This window comes from Staurois parvus, unplaced genomic scaffold (assembly GCF_062004578.1).
Source record: "Staurois parvus isolate SC_StPar_1 unplaced genomic scaffold, SC_StPar_1.0 ptg000503l, whole genome shotgun sequence".
Lineage (NCBI taxonomy): Eukaryota > Metazoa > Chordata > Amphibia > Anura > Ranidae > Staurois > Staurois parvus.
In genome coordinates, this window is record NW_028318299.1 from 1,911,130 (window position 1) to 1,929,885 (window position 18,756).

The 18,756-nt window shown below is 45.0% G+C and overlaps 1 long non-coding RNA gene across 1 annotated transcript; it reads right to left on the reverse strand.

Moving 5' to 3' along the window:
• Positions 1–2,872: 2,872 nt before the first annotated feature.
• Positions 2,873–11,175, reverse strand: LOC149451988 (uncharacterized). Its single transcript, XR_016314955.1, has 3 exons — positions 10,956–11,175; positions 10,804–10,831; positions 2,873–3,312 (listed from the first exon to the last, which is right to left on the reverse strand). It is a non-coding gene; the product is annotated as an uncharacterized LOC149451988 (long non-coding RNA).
• Positions 11,176–18,756: the final 7,581 nt, after the last annotated feature.

Here is an 18,756-nt window from a genome sequence, read left to right on the forward strand (position 1 = left end):
ACTATATCCGCTCTCTCCGGACCCCGCATTCACTATATCCGCTCTCCCCGGACCCCGCATTCACTATATCCGCTCTCCCCGGACCCCGCATTCACTATATCTGGTCTCTCCAGACCGTGCATTCACTATATCCGGTCTCCCCGGACCCTGCATTCACTATATCCGCTCTCCCCGGACCCTGCATTCACTATATCCGCTCTCCCCGGACCCCGCATTCACTATACCCGCTCTCCCCGGACCCTGCATTCACTATATCCGCTCTCCCCGGACCCTGCATTCACTATATCCGCTCTCCCCGGACCCTGCATTCACTATATCCGGTCTCCCCGGACCCCGCATTCACTATATCCGCTCTCCCTGGACCCCACATTCACTATATCTGGTCTCCTCGGACCCCACATTCACTATATCCGCTCACCCCGGACCCCGCATTCACTATATCCGCTCACCCCGGACCCTGCATTCACTATATCCGGTCTCCCCGGACCCCGCATTCACTATATCCGCTCTCCCTGGACCCCACATTCACTATATCTGGTCTCCTCGGACCCCGCATTCACTATATCCGCTCACCCCGGACCCCGCATTCACTATATCCGCTCTCCCCGGACCCCGCATTCACTATATCCACTATCCCCGGACCCCGCATTCACTATATCCGCTCTCCCTGGACCCTGCATTCACTATATCCGCTCTCCCCGGACCCTGCATTCACTATATCCGCTCTCCCCGGACCCTGAATTCTCTATATCCGCTCTCCCTGGACCCCGCATTCACTATATCCGCTCTCCCTGGACCCCGCATTCACTATATCCGCTCTCCCCGGACCCTGCATTCACTATATCCGCTCTCCCTGGACCCCACATTCACTATATCTGGTCTCCTCGGAGCCTGCACTCACTATATCCGCTCTCCACGGACCCCGCATTCACTATATCCGCTCTCCCCGGACCCTGCATTCACTAAATCCGCTCTCCCCGGACCCTGCATTCACTATATACGCTCTCCCTGGACCCTGCATTCACTATATCCTCTCTCCCTGGACCCTGCATTCACTATATCCGCTCTCCCCGGACCCTGCTTCACTATATCCGCTCTCCCTGGACCCCACATTCACTATATCTGGTCTCCTCGGACCCTGCACTCACTATATCCGCTCTCCCCGGACCCCGCATTCACTATATCCGCTCTCCCCAGACCCCGCATTCACTATGTCCGCTCTCCCCGGACCCCGCATTCACTATATCCGCTCTCCCCGGACCCTGCATTCACTATATCCGCTCTCCCTGGACCCCGCATTCACTATATCCGCTCTCCCCGGACCCTGCATTCACTATATCTGCTCTCCCCGGACCCCGCATTCACTATATCTGCTCTCCCCGGACCCTGCATTCACTATATCCGCTCTCCTCGGACCCCACATTCACTATATTCGCTCTCCCTGGACCCTGCATTTACTATATCTGGTCTCCCTGGACCCTGCATTCCCTATATCCACTGTCCCCGGACCCTGAATTCACTATATCCGCTCTCCCTGGACCCCGCATTCACTATATCCGCTCTCCCTGGACCCCGCATTCACTATATCCGCTCTCCCCGGACCCTGCATTCACTATATCCGCTCTCCCTGGACCCCACATTCACTATATCTGGTCTCCTTGGAGCCTGCACTCACTATATCCGCTCTCCCCGGACCCCGCATTCACTATATCCGCTCTCCCCGGACCCTGCATTCACTATATCCGCTCTCCCCGGACCCTGCATTCACTATATCCGCTCTCCCTGGACCCCGCATTCACTATATCCGCTCTCCCCGGACCCTGCATTCACTATATCCGCTCTCCCTGGACCCCGCATTCACTATATCCGCTCTCCCCGGACCCTGCATTCACTATATCTGCTCTCCCCGGACCCTGCATTCACTATATCCGCTCTCCTCGGACCCCACATTCACTATATTCGCTCTCCCTGGACCCTGCATTTACTATATCTGGTCTCCCTGGACCCTGCATTCCCTATATCCGCTCTCCCCGGATCCCGCATTCACTATATCTGGTCTCTCCAGACCCTGCATTCACTATATCCACTCTCCCCTGACCCTGCATTCACTATATCAGCTCTCCCCGGACCCTGCATTCACTATATCCGCTCTCCCCGAACCCTGCATTCACTATATCCGCTCTCCCTGGACCCCACATTCACTATATCTGGTCTCCTCGGACCCTGCATTCACTATATCTGCTCTCCCCGGACCCCGCATTCACTATATCCGCTCTCCCCGGACCCCGCATTCACTATATCTGGTCTCCCATGGTACACAGAACAAGGACATGCAATTATTTTAGTAAATATAAACTGCTAAATCCCTTTACTCATCAGCAGTATATAGCAGTCTTGTGACTTCTATCAGTGTCGAGCAGAGCACCGGTTAAAGCGTGTAGGAGGAGTTTTCATTCTGCTGTAAGAGGATGAAGAACCTCTGACCTCTGACCTCTGTCTGGACAGTGCTGTTTGGACCTGTGCTGATCACATGCACTCTCCCAAGAAAACAAAAAACCTCTCTAGCAATACACACCTAACTGAGCACATGCAAAGTGTCTCCACACAATATGTCTTATCAGGAGATAAGAGGGGGGCACTGGAAGAAGAGGAGGATCTGAGAAGACAGGATCAAACAGGCTTTTTACACAATGCGGAGGATTAACCCCTTGGGTTCCACAGTGAGTATAACAAGCACGCTTTACTGCATCTACAGACTGATTGGACTGTTGGGGGTTTAGTAACACTTTAAGTTCATGCATACTTGTGAGAATGTGAAAATCCCATTGAAAGGAATGGCTTACTGATTATTTTCCATTCAATATTTCAAATATTTATTGGTACACAGACGTTTTTATTCAGGAGGCCACATAAAGTTGGTTACATATGTATACCAAGACATTACTAAAGATTTTATAAACGAGATACATTCTGAGTGCCCAGAGTATTAGGGTGTAATATTATAATAGGGAATGATTTGCTTAAGCCGGCCATACACATTAGTGGGCAACAGCAACGGCTGATTTGTGAGTGGCCATTGAATTTGAGTGATCGGGCATGTAAGAAATTTTTTAAAAAATTTAAAAACTCGGATTACAAAATGTACAAAATTTCCAATTTTCTAAAGAAAATTTGTTTGGAATTCAACCCGTGTATGGCCGGCAATAGAATTCTTTTTCATCTAGATATAATTGAAAGGCACAGTAATGCATAATTATAGTTTTATTTTCAGTTAATCATCTGTGACCGTTTCTTCTTAACTTCTTTTTGATCCTGTAGAACAGAAAATCAGCGTGTTACATCTATCATAAATTAGAATGCATTTGGAATCCTAGCTGAGTGTAAAAATAAACAAAAAGCCATGGCACACTGCAATCCTGTTACTGGCAACTGACTATCTCCTATACATGGCAGAGAAATACCTATCTTTTTCCATGGTGTCACTCATCCTTTGCGCCCGGTCATACAGGTGCAATTTCAGGTGCGATTTGCAAATTGAAATCGTACCTGAAATCGCATCTAATGAATGTGAATATCGGCGTCTTAACTTGTGCAATTTGCTGCGGCGCGATTTCTAAAGTAGTTCTTGCATGACTTTGTCTGCAGTTTATTGTGATTTCACAGACAGAATATAATGGAAATCGCACTGCAAATCGCAAGAAATTGTTGAAAATCTTCAGAAGTCGCAATAAAGTCTTCATAAATTGCACCTGAAATTGCACTCAAATCGTGCGATTTTACATGGCAGCGGTGTGACCGGTGACTTAGTAGGATTAGTGAGGTGACTTCTGTGACCAAGCCCTGGTGAGCGGGGCAAAACGCATCAAGGGGAGTGGCCAGTACGGGAATACAGCCAGTAAAGATCTGGCAGATTGATAATATTTTAGATTCAATTATAATCAAGGCGGAACAAACAAAAAAACTAACCCTACTGCTCAATTATCCAGTAGGAAAGATAGAAACCAGCTAAGAAACCTATTACTGTATTAATATGAAATCAACCTGAAACATGTCATGGCTAAGTTCTATGGTTTTAGTAAAAAACGGACACTGTGCCAGCTAGAAGAATTAAAACCAAAGAAGCCAAAGAAAAATATCAACCGTACAATATCCCACCGCTGGAAAAAACCTAGTAAATCCTCAAGATATTGCTAATCCCTTTAAAGATTATTAGCAGTCATTGCATGACCTAAAAAATGACCCATCTACCTTGCAACCAACTACCCCTGTTATTGAAGCCCTCTTAAAGCCCTCCAACACTAAACTCTGCACAGCTTGAGCAATTATTTCAACCACTTACAGCACAGGAAATACAATCTGTCATTACATCACTACCAAACCATACGTCCCCAGGCTGTAAGGGTTTCTCAGATGATTAGTACAATACTCTTATTGAATTAGTTGCACTTTATTTAGTGTCTATCTTCAATCTAACTGCATCCTCAGTTTTTTTTTTTCCCTAAAGAAATGTTCCAAGCTGTTACTGTCACTATCCCCAACCCAGAAACGGATATTTCCCTCACCAACAATTATAGGCCCATCTCCTTACTCAATACCGATATTAAGATCTTTGCTAAAGCTCTAGCAAGGAGGTAAAGGTTATATTATTAGGGTGCCGCGCTCTAATATTGTATAAACCTGATTATTATATATAAATAATAAAATTAATAAACCTGGTGATTGTTTTTTACTATATCCCCCAGACGAAGCTACGAGTCCCTGCAGCGATACGCGTTGGGGAGGGGCAGTGACGTCACCAAGTATCCGACAGAGTCTGATTATAACCGCACACAGTGGTATTTACACAAAAGCGCTAACTGTTTTTAATTATGTGAGTGCATTATGGGTACATAATAAATTACAATATTTTTATCAAAGATAAGACACTATGTACTTTCTCTTTTCTCTCTGGCTACTATGAGGATTTATAGAAAACTGGATAGAGGAGACTGAGAAGGGAGTGATCTGCACGGCTATACAACCAACAGCTGGTCGCATTACAGAGGATCATATTGCAGCATATCAGCTTTAGGCTGATTAGAAGGAGAGTATTATTATTATTATACAGTATTTACAGTCAGGTCCATAAATATTGGGACATCAACACAATTCTAACATTTTTGGCTCTATACACCACCACAATGAATTTGAAATGAAACAAACAAGATGTGCTTTAACTGCAGACTGTCAGCTTTGATTTGAGGGTATTTACATCCAAATCAGGTGAACGGTGTAGGAATTACAACAGTTTGGATATGTGCCTCCCACTTGTTAAGGGACCAAAAGTAATGGGACAATTGGCTTCTCAGCTGTTCCATGGCCAGGTGTGTGTTATTCCCTCATTATCCCAATTACAATGAGCAGATAAAAGGTCCAGAGTTCATTTCAAGTGTGCTATTTGCATTTGGAATCTGTTGCTGTCAACTCCCAAGATGAGATCCAAAGAGCTGTCACTATCAGTGAAGCCATCATTAGGCTGAAAAAAACAAAACAAACCCATCATATAGATAGCAAAAACATTAGGCGTGGCCAAAACAACTGTTTGGAACATTCTTAAAAAGAAGGAACGCACCGGTGAGCTCAGCAACACCAAAAGACCCGGAAAACCACGGAAAACAACTGTGGTGGATGAGCGAAGAATTCTTTCCCTGGTGAAGAAAACACCCTTCACAACAGTTGGCCAGATCAAGAACACTCTCCAGGAGGTAGGTGTATGTGTGTCAAAGTCAACAATCAAGAGAAGCCTTCACCAGAGTGAATACAGAGGGTTCACCACAAGATGGAAACCATTGGTGAGCCTCAAAAACAGGAAGGCCAGATTAGAGTTTGCCAAACGACATCTAAAAAAGCCTTCACAGTTCTGGAACAACATCCTATGGACAAATGAGACCGACATCAACTTGTACCAGAGTGATGGGAAGAGAAGAGTATGGAGAAGGAACTGCTCATGGTCCTAAGCATACCACCTCATCAGTGATCATGGTGGTGGTAGTGTCATGGCGTGGGCATGTATGGCTGCCAATGGAACTGGTTCTCTTGTATTTATTGATGATGTGACTGCTGACAAAAGCAGCCGGATGAATTCTGAAGTGTTTCGGGAATATTATCTGCTCATATTCAGCCAAATGCTTCACAACTCATTGGACGCCGCTTCACAGTGCAGATGGACAATGACCCAAAGCAGACTGCAAAAGCAACCAAAGAGTTTTTTAAGGGAAAGAAGTGGAATGTTATGCAATGGCCAAGTCAATCACCTGACCTGAATCCGATTGAGCATTTCACTTGCTGAAGACAAAACTGAAGGGAAAATGCCCCAAGAACAAGCAGGAACTGAAGACAGTTGCAGTAGAGGCCTGGCAGAGCATCTCCAGGGATGAAACCCAGCGTCTGGTGATGTCTATGCGTTCCACACTTCAGGCTGTAATTGACTGCAAAGGATTTGCAACCAAGTATTGAAAAGTGAAAGTTTGATTTATGATTATTATTCTGTCCCATTACTTTTGGTCCCTTAACAAGTGGGAGGCACATATGCAAACTGTTGTAATTCCTACACCGTTCACCTGATTTGGATGTAAATACCCTCAAATTAAAGCTGACAGTCTGCAGTTAAAGCACATCTTGTTTGTTTCATTTCAAATCCATTGTGGTGGTGTATAGAGCCAAAAATGTTAGAATTGTGTCGATGTCCCAATATTTATGGACCTGACTGTATAAAGCGCCAAGGAGGCTAATGGCAAGAACCAGTGAGAGCTGTGGGGGGACCACGGTTGCCAATAGTTTAATTTGTGGGAAAAGCAGTTAATCTTTCAAATGGAGCTTACAGTTGATAGGTTTGTTTTTTTTTTAATTATGTTTCCTATTCCCAAGACACTGAATATTAAAGTCGGCCATAGATAGTTTGAAGCACAGCCAGTTCAGCAGAGATCGGCTGAGATTCGAACCATTTATGGGCAGGCTGCTTAAAAATCCGACATACTGGTTGTACTCAAGTCAATCAATGGATCAACTTGAGCACAACTAGCATGTCAGATTTTATGTGTGATTATTACCAGCGGCTATAGCGGCAAGCAGTAATTATTATTATTATTATTATATAGTATTTATAAAGCGCCAATAGTTGGCTCAGCGCTGTACATTACAAAGGGGGACAGAACATGTGACAGAACAATACCAATACAATGCAAAACATGAGGGGATCGAGGGCCCTGCTCTTTCCAGTTTACAATCTAGGAGTCGAGTTTACAATCTAGGAGAATATTGCATTTTGGAACACTCACAGGAGTTTTCATATATAATTCCAATAACATTTCATTATTATTTTTTCACTATCATTTGGATATACTTTTTCATATTAATAATTCTTTTTTTGTTTCACATTATTTGGAGACTTTTCTAACACTTTTTGTTTTTCGCAGTATTTCCTTTATTTATTTTGATTTAAATTTAATGGACACATTGCAAAAAATTATTTTTGGATTTTTTTCATAGTATTTATAATTGAATGATTATTCACTGGTTATCACGTTTTGATATTTTATGCACTTGTCTAATAATGACCATGAAGAATTCAATCACCAGGTTTATTAATTTTATTATTTATATATAATAATCAGGTTTATACAATATTAGAGCGCGGCACCCTAATAATATAACCTTTGTCCCTTAATTGCACATATATATGAGGATGTGAAAGGGAGCCTGCGATCTATTAATATTTGAATATAGGAAACAAACTCCAGTGGCTCACAAGTGACTCTATATCAGCAATGGGCAAACTACGGCCCGCGGGCCGTATACGGTTCAGTGGACCTTTTAATCCGGCCCGCGGAGCTAGGCTCCCGCTAGGCTCCTCTCACTGTCCGCCCTGTTTCCTATGAGGATCTGTCCCCCCTCGACGTATCTGCGCATGTGCCGGAGATCGCAGATCGGCTGCTAATGCCTGAAACTGGCACATGCGCAGATACGTCGAGGGGGACAGATCCTCATAGGAGACAGATTTTCATGCTACACCGGAACGGCGCGGGAACAAGAGGAACAAGAGGAACGCGCGGAGCAAAGGTAAGTGAATTGACACAGGGGGGACTTGGGGACTTAATATGGGGGATGAATTACTATGGGGGATGAATTACTATATGGGAGATGAATTACTATATGGGAGATGAATTACTATATGGGGGATGAATTACTATGGGGGATGAATTACTATATGGGGGATGAATTACTATATGGGGGATGAATTACTATGGGGGATGAATTACTATGGGGGATGAATTACTATATGGGGGATGAATTACTATATGGGGGATGAATTACTATGGGGGATGAATTACTATGGGGGATGAATTACTATATGGGGGATGAATTAATATGGGGGATGAATTACTATATGGGGGATGAATTACTATATGGGGGATGAATTACTATGGGGGGTGAATTACTATATGGGGAATAATTACTATGTGGGGGATGAATTACTATGGGGGATGAATTACTATGGGGGATGAATTACTATATGGGGGATGAATTACTATATGGGGGATGAATTACTATATGGGGGGATGAATTACTATGGGGGATGAATTACTATGGGGGATGAATTGCTATATGGGGGATGAATTGCTATATGGGGGATGAATTACTATGGGGGACGAATTACTATATGGGGGATGAATTACTATGGGGGATGAATTACTATGGGGGATGAATTACTATATGGGGGATGAATTACTATGGGGGATGAATTACTATATGGGGGATTAATTACTATGCTTACTATGGGGGAATATTACTATACTTACTATGGATGACACATACACATCATTCATCTACTCTTGGTCCGGCCCCTGGGTCCAATATATGAACCCATTGCGGCCCTCAAGTCAAAAAGTTTGCCCACCCCTGCTCTATATCCATTGGTTCTCTAGCAAGGAGGTTATTATTGATACTTCAGCTGCTGATAAAACCTGACAAGGTGTGCTTCCTCATGGGTAGGTAAGAACCTGATAGAATTACATTGCTCAAAAAAATGATTAAAAAAATTTTTTAATCAGAGTCTAGCATCACGTCCATGACACTCCTGGGGTATTGATCTGGTCAGTTAAACAGCAGAGGGGGGCGTTAATCAGTTTCAGCTACTTTGGTGGTAATTAAATTAACAACAGGTGCACTAGATGGGCAACAATGAGATGACCCCCAAAACAGGAATGGTTTTACAGGTGGAGGCCACTGACATGTTTTCCCTACTCCTCTTTTTTTGACTGTTTTTCACTAGTTTTGCATTTGGCTAGGGTCAGTGTCACTACTGGTAGCATGAGGCCATACCTGGACCCTACAGAGGTTGCACAGGCAGTCCAACTCCTCCAGGATGGTCCATCAATACCTGTCATTGCCAGAAGGTTTGCTGTGTCTCCCAGCACAGTCTCAAGAGCATGGAGGAGATTCCAGGAGACAAGAGCATGGAGGAGATTCCAGGAGACAAGAGCATGGAGGAGATTCCAGGAGACAGGCAGTTCCTCTAGGAGAGCTGGACAGGACCGTAGAAGGTCCTTAACCCATCAGCAGGACCGGTATATGCTCCTTTGTGCAAGGAGGAATAGGATGAGCCCTGCCAGAGCCCTACAAAATGACCTCCAGCAGGCCACTGGTGTGAATGTCTCTGACCAAACAATCAGAAACAGACTTCATGAGGGTGGCCTGAGAACCCAACATCCTGTGTGAACATTTATCATTGGAAAAGAATGAATGCAGAATAGATAGGGTGAGCACTGTAGCCTGAGCTGAATTTTTGTTTTTACTTTAACCTCCTTGGCGGTATTCCCGAGTGTAGCTCGGGGTAGAATTTCTATACCAAGAACGGTAACCCCGAGCTACACTCGGGCTTACCATGCGGCGTTCTCTGGGGGTCCCTGCAGCACTTACCTTGTCCTTCGCTCCCACGATGGGTCCCCTGCAGCGTCCCCGTCCATCTCCTCCGGCCGATGCCGGCATCTGGCTTCCGTGTTCCGGTCCCTGTGACGTCGGAACGTTCGGGCGGCGGAACCGGCGGGAAATTTGAAATTTTTAAAAAATGACATTTTTGCTGTCATTGCTTTTCCACTGCATTTCACATACATTTTGTCCCGAGTGCTTTGTCCGGCGCCCTGCCTGCATTTTGACTGTTCTTTCTGCCTGGAAACATAGAAAAGTCCATGGCGGCCAAAAAGCGTCCCTTTACGTCAAAAGCGGTTTTAGAACAGCGATAGTAAATCAGAACCACTTGCAGAATTGAGTGATAATGATTTGTGGGGAAATTCGTCATCAGACACTGAAAACGATTTTGCGACTTTGCTCAGCGATGTGCAAATTTGCCTCTGTAGTTCAAATTTCAGTGTTTTTGGTTTGATTATAATATTGAATTAAATTTATTATTATTATATTATTATTTTTTATGATTATTTATTAAATTATAATTTATGATTTTGTGTTTCAAGTTTTATCATATCCGGAATGTTTAATAGACTCTTTTTCGGATAGATTTCAGTGAGTTATTCCTAAAAATTACAGCCTACAATTAAAAACTACATATTTCCATGCAAAAAAATGGTACCGCTTTCAGCACAAAATTCCTGACATAATCATACCGCCAGGGAGGTTAACTGACTATTATTTAAAGTTTTTTTTATTAAATATGAGTTGGGCTTTAACTGTAGTCAAGAAATGTCAGGTCACCAAGGTGTGACAGCTAATAATGAGACTCACTCCATACTGACACTCAGTTAACATTACCTTTTCCACAATCTGGATCTTTTTGTTCCTGAAATGAAAATAACTGAGTTGAATTATGTGAATTGTTCATTTGTAGTGCATACATACAGTATGTGTACAATATATAGTATGTGTACTTTGTAGAGGCGGGCATTGTGTATAATTTTACATACGTTTTGCTTTCTTGATGCACTTCTTTAAATATTTCAGGTCCTTTTTCACTTTTCCATCTACTATTTCGTTCAAATGGTTTGCAGTGTAATTTTTATCTTTCTTGGTGAAGAGGAATAACTCCCGGGCATATTTGCTCAGGTCTGGTTGAGCCTCTCTAATTCTGTTCCTCTCATTGTCATCACTTTTCTCCAGATCGTCAATCACAACAACAACATTCTTCTTTCCTTGAAGGAAAAGGATTTTCCATTATTCAGCTGCACATGGGGGTGAATTTGGAGTGGTGGCTGGTCACCTCTTAAATACAGCCCTGTTTAAAGCTTATACCCTCCATCCCCATCTATTGACAGCACAAATAAAAAACAAAATCAAAACTGCACCAAAGCCCCAAATACTCAACTGAGCCTGCGGTCACACGCAGTGCCAGGTCTCAGACTTTTTTTCTACCACTGTCCTTCTAACTCTGTGCTTTTTTACTGTAATGTAGATTTGTATTTAACCACAATATGGCTGCATTAGGCAATACTGTTCTTCTCAGCCTTAAAGTGTTACTAAATCCACAACAGTACAGTCTGTAGATGCAGTAAAGCGTGCTTGTTATACTCATTGCAGAACCTAAGGGGTTAATCCTCTGCATTGTGTAAAAACAGTGTTTGAGCCTGTCTTCTCTGATACTCCTCTTCTTCTGCTATCCTCCTCCTGATAAGACACATTGTGTGGAATCACTCTGCACATGCTCTGTTTGGTGTGTATTGCTAGAGAGGTTTTTTTTTTTTTTCTTGGGATGGTGCATATGATCAGCACTGGGCCAATCAGCACTGTCCAGACAGAGGTCAGGGGTTCTGCATCCTCCTAAAGCAGAAAGAAAAGTCCTCCTAAAAGATTTAACCAGTGCTGTGCTGGACACTGATAGAAGTCACAAGACTGCTTTAACTTCTGATGAGAAAATGTATTTAGCAGTTTATATTTACTAAAATAATTGCATTTCCATGTTCTGAGTACTGTGGGAGACCAGATATAGTGAAAGCGGGGTCCGGGGAGAGCAGATATAGTGAATGCGGGGTCCGGGGAGAGCAGATATAGTGAATGCGGGGTCCGGGGAGAGCGGATATAGTGAATGCGGGGTCCGGAGAGAGCGGATATAGTGAATGCGGGGTCCGGGGAAAGCGGATATAGTGAATGCAGGGTCCGGGGAGAGCGGATATAGTGAATGCAGGGTCCGGGGAGAGCGGATATAGTGAATGCGGGGTCCGGAGAGAGCGGATATAATGAATGTGGGGTCCGGGGAGAGCGGATATAGTGAATGCGGGGTCCGGGGAGAGCGGATATAGTGAATGCGGGGTCCAGGGGGAGCGGATATAGTGAATGCGGGGTCCGGGGAGAGCGGATATAGTGAATGCGGGGTCCGGGGAGAGAGGATATAGTGAATGCGGGGTCCGGGGAGAGCGGATATAGTGAATGCAGGGTCTGAGGAGAGTGGATATAGTGAATTCAGGGTCCGGGGAGAGCGGATATAGTGAATGTGGGGTCCGGGTAGACCGGATATAGTGAATGCGGGGTCTGGGGAGAGCGGATATAGTGAATGCGGGGTCCGAGGAGAGCGGATATAGTGAATGCGGGATCCGGGGAGAGCAGATATAGTGAATGCAGGGTCCGGGGAGAGCGGATATAGTGAATGCGGGGTCCGGGGAGAGCGGATAGAGTGAATGCAGGGTCCGGGGAGAGCGGATATAGTGAATGCAGGGTCCAGGGAGAGCAGATATAGTGAATGCGGGGTCCGGGGAGAGCGGATATAGTGAATGCAGGATCCGGGGAGAGCGGATAGAGTGGATGCAGGGTCCGATGAGAGCGGATATAGTGAATGCAGGGTCCGGGGAGAGCGGATATAGTGAATGCAGGGTCCGGGGAGAGCGGATATAGTGAATGCGGGGTCCGGGGAGAGCGGATATAGTGAATGCGGGGTCCGGGGAGAGCGGATATAGTGAATGCGGGGTCAGGGGAGAGCGGATATAGTGAATGCGGGGTCCGGGGAGAGCGGATATAGTGAATGCGGGGTCCGGGGAGAGTGGATATAGTGAATGCGGGGTCCGGGGAGAGTGGATATAGTGAATGTAGGATCCGGGGAGAGCGGATATAGTGAATGCGGGGTCCGGGGAGAGTGGATATAGTGAATGCGGGGTCCGGGGAGAGTGGATATAGTGAATGTAGGATCCGGGGAGAGCGGATATAGTGAATGCAGGGTCCGGGGAGAGCGGATATAGTGAATGCAGGGTCCTGGGTTTAGTAACACTTTAGTTTTGCAGAGGCTGCTGGGATTCGTATGCTGAAAGCAAAACTTTCTTCACAGACAAGTTGCAACTAAACCACACAGTCCATGAACATTTACCAGGTGGTGGGAGGATATAAAAGAAAAAGACCTGGAAGACAAGGAGAGTTAGAGAGAGACTTTGCTGGGGCAAGCAGCGGGTGATTTAGAGCTGTGTTGAGCTATGTGGTCCTGGACCATAACGGGTTAAGATGAGAAGTCGCAGACATCACTGTTAAGCTGAGCATCGAGTGTAGGAAGTCGACCTGTGGAGACCTGCCTGCTGCAGAAGTGTAAGAGTCGCTGTCACCACAACCATATCTTCAAAAGTAAAGGCAGCCCCCATCACTGAACGTTCATTGCTTCGCTCAACATTTCATCTGTTGTTACTCTTTGTTGCAAACAGTTGCTGCCATTCATGTTCCATAAGTGCTTTTATGTGCCAGTGCCCCTTACCTCTGCGCACTGCCTTCCTTCAACTGCTATCACGGTCTACCTGCAGGAGACTGAACTAAGTTAACCCCTTGACTCCCTGCTAGGCAGAACCCTGAAGCTGCATAAATTTATGTTCAACCTATCTAAGGAAGGGAATTCTGTCACTTATTTTCTTCATCCTTTAAAGGAAAGCACACCTGCTAATTCCTCCTCTCTCCTCTTGAAGTGACCATTACCCCACAATTCCACCACTAAGAGACTCTTTTCTATAATTTAATCTCTTAAAGTGGCCAGCGCCACTCTCTTCACCTCTACTAAAGGAAAACTGTGCTAATCATATTGCCTCTTAAAGGGAATCATATTTTTCCCCACATTTAAAAGGGACTGCACCTTTCAATGTGCGCTAACATAAGGGCCCCAACTAAGCTGGCAGAACAGTCAATCCTTTAGTTTGATTGTGCTCAAGGACTATTTTTCTTGGATGTACTGGTGTGCACAGTTTTATCACATTTCCCAGAGCTTAAAACTAGGCTCTCATGACTGAGGGCCTACAAGTGAGCTAGCCCTAAATTCCTTGTTAATCTTACATGTCTCACTTGGGGTGCAATCTCCCAATAAGAGGGCTATAGTTTATACACTCAGTCCTGCAGGACAGGTGGCCACGCTTTAAAGGGTATTTGTACTGTGTTGCTTTGTTCCTGTGGGTGTAGGTTGCTCACCCAGTCCTCTGTCTTAGAGCTGATGGGTTAGTGGCTGCTACCAGGCCTTTTCGCTAGGCCACTCCTTCCCTGCTGCACAGGTGGTCCTCACTCTGGGGCTGCTGAGGTTCTGAGCTTTCCTCCTTTCCAGCTCCACTGCCTGGAGGTGAGCTCCTTCCCAACTGGGCCCCTTCCCAACTGGGCTCCATCCTAGGCTCCTGCTCTCCAGCCTCTTACATCTCCATTTTCCACCTGAACTCTCCTGCTACTGAGCAGGCTCTGTCACTCTTAAGGGCTGTCCTGATCCCAAGCCTAGCTTCCAGTTGAAATTAGTCAGGAGTTCTACAGACTCCTCCAAGTTTTTAGGTCAGGGGGAGGTATGAGGGAAATGACCTGCAGAGCCTTGCAGCCCTGGCCCAAATTTGACCCTGCTAGCTATCAAGCCCAGGCTGCTGCTCAGCCCTCCTAACTACCAATTGACTTATGCTCTCCCTATCTTTGTTGGAGGATGCTACATATACAAAGTATGCTATCTGGTAAGTGAGTGCAGGGAGGAGGTGAGCGTCTTCTGTACTTGCAGTTCTCTACCCTGGGGTTGCAAGGGAAGAGGAGACTTTCTGTACTGAGGCATCTGAGGTCTCATGTGAGGAATATGGACTTATGGGGGGGTTAATTGTATTGAACAGAGGGGGTAATTTTGGGTTGATTTAGACATGCGCCTGACTCTCCCCTGCTTCTGAATGCTGATCCATATTCAGACAGCAGTCCAGAGGCTACTGACAAGCACTGAGGAAGCAATGTGACCCTTCTTCACTTCCTGTTTTAATCCCATTTTTGCCAATAATTGCAGCACAACCACATGCTTGTGGGGCATTTGTGGTGCTTCACCATTTACTTGAATGTGTAGCATTCGGTGGGCTTGCTACCCGACGATTACTACATGTCAGGTGTACTTTGTTGCATGTGCGAAGCATCGTGGCCATGGCATGTAAACATCTCAGTCCACTGCCTATTGCTGCTTACGGGGTGGGGGGGGGTGTTGGAGGATGGCCAAAAACACAGCTCAAGCACACACTTTAGCTGCCCCGAAACTGCAAGTCTAAATGAAGCCTTTGGTGGTACTTTGTAAAGCGATCTGTGCATTAGGGCTCATTAACACTAGCAGTTGGGGGCAGTAAAACCTCTCACCTGAGCCGCAGTTTTTAAACTTCTCAACCACTCCCCCTTTAGCTGCAGATGCACTGGCCTGGGCTGTATACATGTTGCAGCCATGATGCTTTGGTTTGCAGGAATTACTTATTATTGGTGTTTTCCTAGTAAATGTATTTTTATTAAATAAATAAATGAATAATTAAAAATGCGCACCCTGATGCCCTTTGCTCAATTAGATCTCCACCTTTCACAGGTGGCCTACCTTTGAACTAAGGCACACGTGTCAAACACAACACCCATGGGCCAAATCTGGACCACCAGGCCATTTCATGTGGCCCTTGAACCTCTCCAGCAGCTGTGGCACCCCCCTTGTCTCTGTCCTTATCTTGTCTCAGGAGTCGGCAGCAGTGATGAGGACAGAACCCCTCTGCCTCTCTGTACAGCCGCAGCACCCTCTTGTCTCTGCCTTCCCTTGTCTCAGCTCTCCTCTGGTCCTCCTCCTGCATTTTCTGCTTACCAGCTCTGTCCCCAGCTTCTTTCCAGAATCAGGACAAGGTAAGGGGGGTGGAATGTGATGTAAGGGAGGGTGGAGGACTCTTGACTTCTGATGATGGGGGGGCTCCTGACATCTGATGTAAGGACAGGGTGGGGTGCCTTGGACATCTAATCTTACAGATACAATCAACCCTTTGACAGAAGCCATAAGGCTGATGATGACATTGAGTTTGGTCTAAGGCAACACTGCATCTAAATGCTTGTCTCTAAAGATTTTAAATTAGATTTGGTGATGTCAAAACTGTACGGATCCCTGCTCCCTGCTCTCCTTGCTAGAGAGGAAGCTGTACCTGAGGACCTGCAGTGCATGGATCTTCCTGCTTCTATTTCATCCTTTCTTTGAATATGTACTTTCTTCATGTTTTATGCTGCTTCTTTATCATTACTCCATCAATCATTAGATCACCTGTCGCCAGTGAGGCAGCTATGATACGAGACAGTTCCTCTACCATGATTCCTCTACCATGATGGCATGGTTCCTCTATCACGATGGCTGCCTCCACACAAAGACACAGTGCAGACCAAGGCATGGTATGCCAGTAATAGCAAATAATCAACTACAGGGAGTCCATTTGCAATACTGGTGACTATTGCTTTGTCAAAATTGTTTCTTTTTTGGGCACAACTTCCACAGCACAAGTCTTTTTTGACACACCAAATACATGTATCTGATGTAATATAGAATTCCAATCCAAACTTTTGTAGCGCTACCCACTTAAGGGCCGCTGAGTATATTGGGTTCCCTGTCTGACCTGAGCCTGCTTTGGAAGCTCAATCCCTGCTGACAGCACCTTTGGCCCGGAGGACCCCCTGGCTTTAAACCATAAAAATAGACACACACACACAATTTCGAGTGAACTGATATTCTAGTTATATTGAGATCAGAATGTAAAAATTGCAAGCACAACAAAATAGTATATGTGCATAGAATAAAAGTTCAATACTCTAAAAGATTCAACCAAATGTTGCAACACAGTACTACTTTAATCAATTCTTACATGTCCTGCAAATCAGAATTTAAACATCAGTCCCAGCTTCTGAGACGTTTCTTCTCAAGTGAGCTGGAAGAAACTATCAAACTGTCAGACTAACTCACATTTGGTTTCTTAGTTATGGTGGCTGGGGTTAACTCTGTAAGTGGCTTCTTTGGTTAGATGCATCAATGTCCCTTTTGTTTGTTTTTCTTTAGCACAAAAGTGTCCAATCTTCTGTGCGCAAGATGGGGCCCTAGTTGAAGCACAGTTCAGATCTTTCCTTGTGTAAAAGCAAGTTTTCCTCATGATAGTGTAAACACAGAGAAAAGAGAACTCTTCCTTTAAGGGATGTTGAATTTAGATGATATCTCTTTAACACAAAGAATGAGGTCTAAGATTCAATTAGATTGTAGAAAGGGGCGGAAGCAGAGTTCAGCAGGGTTTGATCCCTGATTAAGGGTGGTGAGCTAGTGTGATGAGAAAGTTACTTTGGGGATTAGAACAGAATGGAACTGAGACACTAATGTGATTTTGTCTGCATTGTGTGTATATTGTAGCAAAGTCCTGTGGTTTAAGATGTTAATAATTCAATAATCAGTAGGCCATAGTGCAAGATAGGCCAGACAATCTAGGCCTCAGTGTGAATAGATGTGAAACAAAGTTTATTGAACTGAAAAGAAGGCAATTGAGCTTAACAATGTCACTTGCAACTTTTACTGATCTGTGTATAGAACCCTCTCACCCGGTCTGTAGCCTCGGTAATGTAGCAGATAGTCTCTCAGCACGGGGTCCCTGTGTTGCCTTGGTTCCTTCATTTGAAGAGAGATGCAGATGACAGCAGTGCAAACTGCCTGCCTGATGAAGTATCCATCCTGCTTGTTAGCGATGCCAGAGGTCTGTGATTCCTCCTCACTTCTCTACTCTGTGGCCTGATCCTGGCCAGATCTTCAGAGTCCCTCACAGTCTTCTCCACACACAGCCGCTCTACCGCTCTCACCATCCACTTCGTGCCTTCTGGTTCCCTAGCTTCTGAATATATCTGCTCCTGCCCCTTTAGCCAGCTCCTGCTACCAGCATACAAGTCCAACAAAGCTTTACTTCAATATAGTCTGTATAACTGAACCGCAGAAGACTGCCATCTTGAGTTCCCTTAACATCCTGTAACCAGTATTACTGCAGGGTGTTACACTTTTATGAATAGAATGGCTAAAAATGAGAACCTTTATCAGGGTTTTACTATTTTCTTTGTCCCATGGGAAAGATCACTTCTCTGACATTTTCTCCCTCACTTTTCCACACACTTTCAAAGAGTTAAAAGACAAGTTCATCTTTAGTAACATGTTACATATTTTACACATATTTAGGGAATAACAAATGTTACTAGGCCCCTCCATGACAGCCAGCGGAGGACCTATCTTCCGCCACACAGTCACATCATTCATTCACAGGTAACTGAATGAGAAAACTACAAGTCCCATCTTCCACCATGACAGACATCTTGTAGTTCTTAATGAGCTTTGAGGGTGCTGATGAGCTCTCTCATAATTCATTCACACTTCCTCCAGCTTTCAAGCAGAACATCTGTATAGAGGTATGGGCTGGACAGCTGAAGGAGCAGTGTGCAGAAGGCTGATCCACTGATCGCAGGTGAAATGCTCTGCATGTAGACGGGTGCAGTCTGAAC